The sequence below is a fragment of the Brienomyrus brachyistius genome, chromosome 23 (assembly GCF_023856365.1).
Source record: "Brienomyrus brachyistius isolate T26 chromosome 23, BBRACH_0.4, whole genome shotgun sequence".
NCBI classification, from domain to species: Eukaryota; Metazoa; Chordata; class Actinopteri; order Osteoglossiformes; family Mormyridae; genus Brienomyrus; species Brienomyrus brachyistius.
Genome location: NC_064555.1, coordinates 5,737,192 through 5,747,054, shown reverse-complemented (window position 1 = coordinate 5,747,054; position 9,863 = coordinate 5,737,192).

Genomic DNA, 9,863 nt, shown 5'->3' with positions numbered 1-9,863 from the left:
AGCTTCCGGCACATTCCTCTGTGGTTCGGATTAAATTTCCTCCCTCTGCATCGCTGGCTCGGTTTTCCCCTAACGGCAAGGGGGGAGGGGGGGTCACCGTGTGTTCAGAGGGTGTTTCTGACCCAGCCCCTTTATCACAAGTTACAAAGTCGTGAAGTGTACGTGTGAACGCCCAGCAGTCCGTGCAAATGATCACTGTCTAAGCAGGGAGATGAACTGCTCTAGAAGGTCATTATCACGCAAACAGTGTTTAATGTCTCAGAATCTGAGAATTGCATCAGCCTAGGTAAGAACTGATCACATTTAGGCCAACAGTTAGGCCATTTTGTTTAATTGGCCTATATTATACCCTGTGATGCTCTCATGTACCCGTGTATGAGGGCACTGTGTTGCTCAGTGTGTTAAGACTGGATGAAACGTCACCGGTTCAAATCCTGAGGCCAACATGGTGGTTTGACTACTGGTCGGCTGAGAAAGAGCCTTAACCCTAACAGGGGCTGATTGACCCGGCTTTCTCAAATTTGCGCCACTTTGGATATAACCGTCTGTGCCGTAAATAAAATCCAAAATTTTAAAACCTGTCGTACTTTTCTCATCTGTAACGAGAGCGATGAACTGAAAACTGAGTGGTTGAGGACTGATGCACGTGACCCTGTTATTCTCAAAGGGACACAAATAGCAAAAGATTTTTTTTTTTACTTAATTGTGACAGAGGAAAATAAGTATTGGAAAACAGTCATGCGCCGCGTGACGATGTCCCAGTCAGCAACTGACCACATATTGGGTGGTCAATATCCGGAAGATTATAAGGGAACTGAAAAATTCCCATCGCCTAGTGACGTCACAGCACAATGCATCACTCGTGTGTTTTTGGTGATGCTGGTGCAAAAAAGCCTGATGTGCTGCCAGTTCTGTAAAAGTATGACACATAATAATAGCTAATAAACAACTGTGTCACTGGTTTATCTATTTACTGTACTATACTTTTCATTGTTACTTAGGCTATACCATATAGCCAAGGTGTGGAATAAGCTACAGCATCTAAATTTGTGTGAGTACACTCTATGATGTTCACACAATGATGATATTCCTTAATGATGCCTTTCTCAGAACGTATCACTGTCTTTAAGCAATGCATGACTGTACATTTAATGTGTCATAGATAATTGATTGATTCTGAATCAGTTGATTCATGTGAAATATCGTTCTAAACCTCACTTCACAATGAGATTGTCATAGACTCTGTAAATAAATAGACAGAAACTACATCGTAAGCATTTCCTCACCAAACACAATGTGCAGTCAGCATATTCCCCCGTAGATCTTCTGTTCTGTTTGCACATGCATGTGAGTGTAAGTCTCACAGTCTAAACCCAGGCTGGGGTGTAATAAGACAGGAGGTTCTGTGCTAAACCACGCCGAGATGCGGGTCCATGTGGCAGCTGCTCCGATCCGGTGGGAAGGGCCCCCCAGTGCGCTGTTCCCCGGGTAGTGAGGCAGAGTGATAAGGTGGATTTAGACCAGATGAAAGCATAAGTAAGAAGTGCTACCAACGTGTGATATAATTATTAGAGTGGATCAGAGGAAGCTGGCTTTGATGGGATTACTGTGTGCTGCCACTCACTGCCGCTTAAAGTCCACAGAAACCAGTCAAGTTACCGAGAAGAAGGTGATTATACTCACTGGGGGCAGCGGCTGCTCCCCCTGCCCTCTCCGTTCCTCGCCCTCTACCCCCCTCACGTCGTGCTCCCTTCTTCCAACCTCCTCTGACACTTGCCTCTTTTCCAAGACCAACCTTCAGGGAACATGCGTGACGGCTTGGAAGAAATAATAATTTTCACAGCGATTCCGCAGACTGGAAATCAGAAGCTGCAGACATCTGTAAACAATAGATCTTACAGGATGAGTCAGAACAGGCGAAGGTCGCAGTGGTGGAGCTAAAAGCAGCCGTACTGAGTAACGTCCTCAGGCAGGTTCCCGCTGAGACACCACAATGGGGGCTATGTGAGGAGACGACACTGGGCGAGAGGGGCTTGAAAGTTTTCCGGAACACAGCATTCACGATAAAGGGTTAGGGTAAAGCAAGAGGTCAGACATTGTGCCCGCTCCAGGAGCGCTCGCCGCTTTTATGGCGTTTGCTCTAACCTGTCTGTGTTTTCGTCGCGCCATTTTGATGCAATTAGACGGCGAATCTGGCGCCGGTGTTCATCAGCACGGCGGGAGGCGGAGCTGACTCTTGCAGAGAGAGCGAGCACTCAGCGCCCAATCACGGGCCCACGGAGCCGTCGTCAAACAAAGGTGCTTTGACAACTGCGGTATATCGTCTAGGATGAGGCCCACAGGACATAAAGACTATATATGATCATATGTGTGGGTCAGTATGGCAGGATGCTGTGTCTGTGTTAAGAAGGTTGCTGGTTTATATCCCAGGCTTGGCAGAATGATGTCACCTTTTGGCCCTTGGGTGTGGGCCCTTAACCCCCAATTGCCCCCCAAATCTTACCCTGCTGTCTCATAAAAGAAACACGTTGCTTTAGATAAAAGCGTCCACTAAATCAATCAATTGTAATTATTTGTTATACAGAAAATATACCCGATTCCTAGTCAATCCTGACAGGGATTGGCTGTGAACTGTCTCCCACCGTCACCGTCACCGGCCACATCCTTTACACCGATGAACATCTGCATGCATGAAAAGACGTCTCCTGACCCGCCGTTAAGATCCACATCTGTCATCTGTCATCGACGGCATGCATGACATACAAAGCCTACATAATGGCTGATTCTCTGTGCGACATGTCTTGCTCGTGTGGAAAAACATGTCGGACAGGATTCTAGTAACAGCATGGAGGAAGAATATGCTTTCTTTCAGCCGTGAGGAAGGGTCTGCGAAAATCACTGGCGCTGTCTGCCATCGTTTGTATTTTTATATAATAAATGTAAAGCAGTCCGGATGAGATACAATGCAATGCAAACGCTGTTCTTTCACTATAATCACATATTAAAATGTTTCTTTCCAGGTCTGAGTCTCCTAATGGAAACTATGACAGAAGTCAAAATGCGATTCAACACAAATAAGCAAATTCCTTTGTCACAAATAAATACTTCGTTCACCAACCGGCCTGCGTGTGTAAAAGGAGGATGTGAAATTGGACAAAGAATACCAAAGAACACTAAAATAGCCCGTCGGTTTCCTAGTGTGCAGTCCTGCACAGCGAAATTAGACTCATTTTAAGACCGAAGGCGTTACTCCTGTACTTCAGGTGATATTAAAGAAAAATCACATCGACTTGGATTTGGAATAAGTCACGCCTGGGAAATAAAGAGGAGATTATCCACTGTAGATATTGTGTCTCGAAAAGATTCTCTATAAGGTTTCATGAAGCTGAAATTATGTCCACATTTCATTTACCAGAATCATTAGAAATTGCATATTAAAGAGAACTACTGAAGAGGATTTATTAAAGCAGCTATTGAGGAAAATCCATGTACTGCACATTTTAAAAAGAAAAAAAAATGCTTTATTTGATATACGTTTTGAAGTGCAAACCTGAAACACAATAACCACAGGAAGAGTGAGTCTGTGGTTTGGTCAGTGCCTTATGCTGGGGTGATGTTAGGCTATTGACTGTCAGGTTTAGTAAACCAGCTTAAACACAGGATGGTGCAGTTTTGTTCCTGACATTCCTGCATTGTTAGAATGTTTTGTCCAGGCTTGTTGCTGATATCTTCGGCCTTTCCTCCTCACAAGAGCTCAAATCCCACTAACTCAGAATTTGTCCTTGTGATTCTCAATTCAATTATATTATATTTCTATGGCGCATTTTCACATTACATTGTCTCCAAGCGCTTTACATTATCCTTCTCCGAAGTGCCCAGAGAGCAAGGCAGAGGCGGCAGTGGCAAGGAAAACCTCCCTAGAAGGAAGAAACCTTGGGAGGAACCAGAAACAAAGGGGGCGCCCATCGTCCAGGGGCCGGTAAAGGAAGTCAAGTGAACAGCCCCGAACTGGCCTGAATCTGGAACCACCTGAGTCATACGGGGGTATGAAGACTCTCTGGACGGGCCTGAAACCAGAAGCAGATGAGCCCATGCACAGGGGTACAGTGACTTTATTTGGGGACAGAAAGGGGTAAAACTACATTAGAATGTCTATCATGGGTGAGGACTGGGGGCAGAAAACGGAGGAAACTGTCCTGGGATGACTAGGGTGTGTCTTGCAGTCTTGTTTTACTGGATACAGTGGAATAAGGGGTATTAACATAAACATACTAGTCATATGTTTTATATGTATATGAACTGTACACATCTTTCATAACTACTTATCCAGTACAGCAGCGTTTCCCAATCTGCTCCTCAGGGACCTGCAGTGGGTTCACGTTCCTGCCCCCTTGCAGCTCCTCGCCAGACAGTCCACATTGTGAGCAGAACCGTGGGCTGTCTGTGGGCCCCCGAGGACCGGACTGGGAAACACTGACGTGCAGGATTACAGTGAGCCTGGCGCGGTTCTGAGGACACCCTGGACGGGATGCTAATCCATCACAAAAAAAGCAATTTATAGATATCAGCTTTGGCCTGGGCTGAACCACGAGGGGCTGGTATCAGTGTGGCTGTATGTATTTATTGGGCAGCGTACAAAAATAAATCTTGCTGTGAATATGTGTGGGACGTTACCAGCTTTCACAGCCCCCCCCCCCCCGCAACCTGTTCTGCCTGCTTGCCGAAGCCCCGCCTCTCTCTGCTCGCCATTTAAGGACGAATCAGATCAAAGCAGGGAATAATAGCAGATATATTCATTCTCCTTGGTGGAAGGAGACTGTTCTGAGGGCATCTGAGCATCTCTCTGGTCTCCAGGCTTATCCCCTAACCCTACATATATCAGATTTTGAACAAGGTTATTAAGGAGCCCCTTAGGTGTCATTGTTGAAAAAAATATTATCACCTAGTAAATCATGCTCTCGACTTACTAATTCGTGCTCTCCGGTTAGTAAGTCATGCTCCTGAGTTACTAATTCGTGCTCTCGAGTTAGTAATTTATGTGCTCGAATTACTCACCAATCAGAGAGCACTAATTACTAACTCGAGCACATGAATTCGTAACTTGAGAGCACAGATTAGTAACTCGAGCGCATGAATTACTAACTCAAGAGTATGGATTAGTAACTTGAGAGCACGGATTAGTAACTTGAGCGCACTAATTACTAACTCAAGAGCACGAATTTCTAACTCTAGAGCATGAATTAGGACCTTGAGATTATGAATTAGTAATTCAAGAGCACGATTTACTACGTGATAATATTTTTTTTCTACCATGACACCTAAGGGGCTCCATAGGTGATTCTTAAATTTGGATTTTTTTTGTGTGTTGAGTGTTTTCGTGCTAAGAGCGTTACATTCTCCCTGTCCTCCATACCACGGTATTTAATCAGGGGTACCATAAAGGGTGACAGGGACCTTAAAAAGCTTGGAACATAATCAGATTTGCCTGGGATGGGGGCCCAATATAATATGCGTTCATGGATCCCAAAATCTCTAGCAGTGCCCCTGTGTTTAATTTTGTACAAGCCGAATGCTCCATTACTTTTCTCTGACGTTTTGATAATGTTAGCCTCACCAGTTTAGCCATTTCGAGACCCTCAGTGTCTCTGCCGCTTGCCGATGATCACCGACCCCCCCCCCCTCCCCCTCTGGCGACACAGACAAAGTGGACCCTGCAGAAACAAGTGAGTTTGGACCGAACCTACTGATCCGAAGGCCACGGTCGCATATTTTGCTGCCGCGCTGACAGAAATACGCAGCAACACAAAGTCTGTTTCCTGCTCCAAACCCCAACAAGCTTTTATTAATGTGCGCTTCGCTTTGATGGCTACCTTCTTATAGAACTACCTCCCCAGAGCTCCAGACATGAACCCGGGTTTCACTCTGTGAGGATCTGCTCTCCATAACCATTTTCCTGACTGGCAGCCAGTCACCATCGCATTGCGTGTGCGATTTATACACGCAAACCAAATGTGTGTTTGTTTGAGTGCATGTGTGTGAACACGGGCGAATTGCCGTGTGTGAATTATTCCATCTCCAGCTGCTAGCAGTCACCTCGAATGCCGTTCAGCATTTTTACTTCTCTAGCTCATTCCTCCTTCAAGCCGCTGCCTAGTACCTCCCGCTCCCATCCCTGATTGGCAGGAGCCAGAATATGGGGGAAGGAGAGAAGCAGTGGACTCTTCACGTAATCCGGCACGCCGGGCTTCCTCCGGGTGCTGCCGTGGTTCAGCCTGGCCGACGGAGAGCGTGCTGAGGCGGTCCCCCGTCGCCGGGTGGATAAGAGCGATGTCATGGATGAGCTTAATCCGCAGTGAAAATGCAGTTCCAGCCTGTCTGATTGATAACAGCTGGGGAGCCGAAGAGAACGAGGGAATTGGGAAACTCAAGGTGGAAGAAAAAGAGTCCAGTGGTAGAGTGCAAGATCGGATCCCACCCCTGTCGCCTTCGGAGATCCAGTCTCCTGGCTCCTGCGACTCCCAGTTCTCCCTCTCTCCCTACCTCCAGTTGCGGCAGGGATCTAGGTCAGTGAGCCTAGGCTATTGCTCTGAGGCAGCTTAGATCCCCGGGGCTTGAGGCAAAGCGGTGTGAGGACCTGGAGGGGAAGGGGACCCTTCCCATTAGCCGAGGAGATGTTGAAGCTCCACGTTTGGGGCGGAGGATCAGCCGGGAGTCGCTCGAGTCCCCAGGCTGGCATTTGCTGCGGAGGTAGCTGCGGATCCCTCGCAGAAAACGTTGCATGTAAATCCAAACGTGAATTCAAATCCTATTGTCTGCCCGATGTCTTCCGCAGGCGAGTCAGATCCTCTTCGAAGGACGGGCGGCGAATATGCCTGTAAAGGAGCCGCCCAATTCCACACAGCGCGGCAGCGGAGCCGCATGCTCCCGGTGACTCCTGCGCCGCACTCTGACTGCAAGGGCCGGCGACAGGCAAGAGCTGCGCCAGCTGCAGAGACACGCTGCGATCAGCTGACTTGACGCGGTCATCGCCCTCCGTCCTCCATCGAGGAGGGATCCCCGTGCCGTCCGGGGGAATACCCTTCGCCTGAATTGGCCCGGAACCGACCGAAGCGTGGGAGACGCAAAAACCTGGAGGTGGAACCTCAGCCTCGCGCCGTCACCCGTTCTCTCCTTCTCTCTTTCCCTCTCTGATTTTCCGGCTCGGTCTGCATCTCCCTCTCTCTCTCCCTCTCCCCCTCTCTCTCGCTCTCTCTCTCCAGTCTGAATCCTCGCAGCTTGTCACACGGCTGAGAACCGTAAAGTTTCCACTGCCGATCGGGTCTTCCCGAGTGAGCGGCGTGGGACACGACCTCCGGCTTGTCTCCGGACAGCACCACGCCCCCCCCCCCCCCCATGTCCCATACTGGAAAACAGCCCGTCTGAGCAAGACGGAACAGCTGGAATACATCACGTGTACGATTATCTGTGCCAGCTGCCACCGTGTATCTCATTAACACTGGGGTCGGAGAGCAGAGGCAAGGTTTGCTGTGTTATTAGAGGTAAGAGTATATTTGTACTGTGGATGCTTAAGGTGCACGTATCTCACTGAGTGACAGTGTGTCTGCTGTGCATTTAGCTGCTTATTTGGCCTTCACCCCCCAACATGCTCATTCGATATTCACATGCCGACGATGAACGATCCCGAGTCAGACATTCCCCGCCCCCAAATCTGAAACGTATACAAATATGAGTAACACCATCTGAGGAGGCGGAGACACTATGAGAATGGGAGGAGCCAAGATCTGTCCTGGAAAGATTAGTGGTCTTGCAGTCCTGGTGACTGTCCACACGATGGCTTAGCCATGAGATGGGGGCTCTGCATCTCTCTCCCCTCCTCTGTCTCTCCTTTTCTCTCTCCCTCTGCATCCAGACTCGACTGGGAGAGATCTGGGTCAGCCGCTGGGCTGGAGCTCTGCCGTCAGGGACTGAGTTGAGAGGGGGCCACCACTACAACAGGAGGGGGGTTGATTAGCACCACTGAGAGGGGGGGTGAAGGGATAGACCTCGCGTCCGACTGTCCCAAAAGCCACCTTGACACAGATGTCGCTCAGCAGGTGCCGTTATCTTTAAAAGCCCACCCTCTCGCTCTCCCTCCCGTCCAGAGGACCATGAGTGATTGGATGTGTGCCGAACACGCAAACCGTACTTTCTGAGAAGACAGGCTGAAAGATGAGGGACTCATTTCCACTGGCCCGGCAAGATGGGAGGCAGCCTCTGGGTGACACGCTATTACTCAAACTCAAGGTTAACTGGGAGCTGCCGCCGCGGGGCCCGATTAGACCCGGGGCCGACATGCCATATGTCTCTGTAATCAGCTGGGGGCGCTAGCCTCACCTTGCTAACACCACCTGCTTTGTTCCGGTCACATCCCGCCTGAAGTAGGTCCCTGTGTTCGACACACAAAACAGAGACAGTTACAGGGGAGCATGGAAGCAGAGGGCAGAAGTTTCTAATCCCAGGGAATTCGGGATCTGGAATGCAGCTTTAGTTGGATGGGGTTTCGTCATTCCGGTCACGGATAAAGTGCAGTGAAACAAAGCCCACACCCTCATTTAGAAACGATGAGGTTCCATTATGAACTGTGTCGTTAATGCTGCTCTGTGCTGTATCGTAAAGGGGGGAGACTCAGGCAGAGCGCTATGCTGTGTCGTTAAGGGCGGAGACTCAGGCAGAGCTCTCTGCTGTGTTGTTAAGGGCGGAGACTCAGGCAGAGCTCTCTGCTGTGTCGTTAAGGGCGGAGACTCAGGCAGAGCGCTGCGCTGTGTCATTAAGGGCGGAGACTCAGGCAGAGCGCTGTGCTGTGTCGTTAAGGGCGGAGACTCAGGCAGAGCTCTTTGCTGTGTCGTTAAGGGGGGAGACTCAGGCAGAGCGCTGTGCTGTGTCGTTAAGGGGGGAGACTCAGGCAGAGCTCTTTGCTGTGTCGTTAAGGGGGGGAGACTCAGGCAGAGCTCTTTGCTGTGTCGTTAAGGGGGGAGACTCAGGCAGAGCGCTGTGCTGTGTCGTTAAGGGCGGAGACTCAGGCAGAGCTCTCTGCTGTGTCGTTAAGGGCGGAGACTCAGGCAGAGCTCTCTGCTGTGTCGTTAAGGGCGGAGACTCAGGCAGAGCGCTGCGCTGTGTCATTAAGGGCGGAGACTCAGGCAGAGCGCTGTGCTGTGTCGTTAAGGGCGGAGACTCAGGCAGAGCTCTTTGCTGTGTCGTTAAGGGGGGAGACTCAGGCAGAGCTCTTTGCTGTGTCGTTAAGGGGGGGAGACTCAGGCAGAGCTCTTTGCTGTGTCGTTAAGGGGGGAGACTCAGGCAGAGCTCTTTGCTGTGTCATTAAGGGGGGAGACTCAGGCAGAGCGCTGTGCTGTGTCGTTAAGGGGGGAGACTAAGCGGAGGTTCAGCGCACCTGTTTAAACATGCTTTAATGGTAAAAAACACAAGTGGAACTATGTGCTGTATTGTTAATGCTGGGACTCATAGGCAGAGCCCTGTGCCCTGTCATTAATGAAAGACTAATGGTCGTATTTCCTGTCATTTATTTAAGACCCAACTGCAAATATTGAATAGGTGCTTCTACATCACACCATGTATGACAGGTAATTAACAGACAGCACCGTATGCCCTCTGTTTGCCTTGGTCGTCCAGTTACTGAAGCACACATTACTCGGGTAAAAATGTCTGTGCTGGAGATTCGCTGGAGAGCAAGAGGAGCAAACCCACTGAAAGGACTGGAGCCCGCGGGGGGAGGGGGAGAGTGGGGGGCAGCGTTCGCTTCAGTTGGAAGTCTGAACTTCTTGGAGTGTTTCCAGCCCCCGTTTTACAATTAAGATGGGAAAAAACAT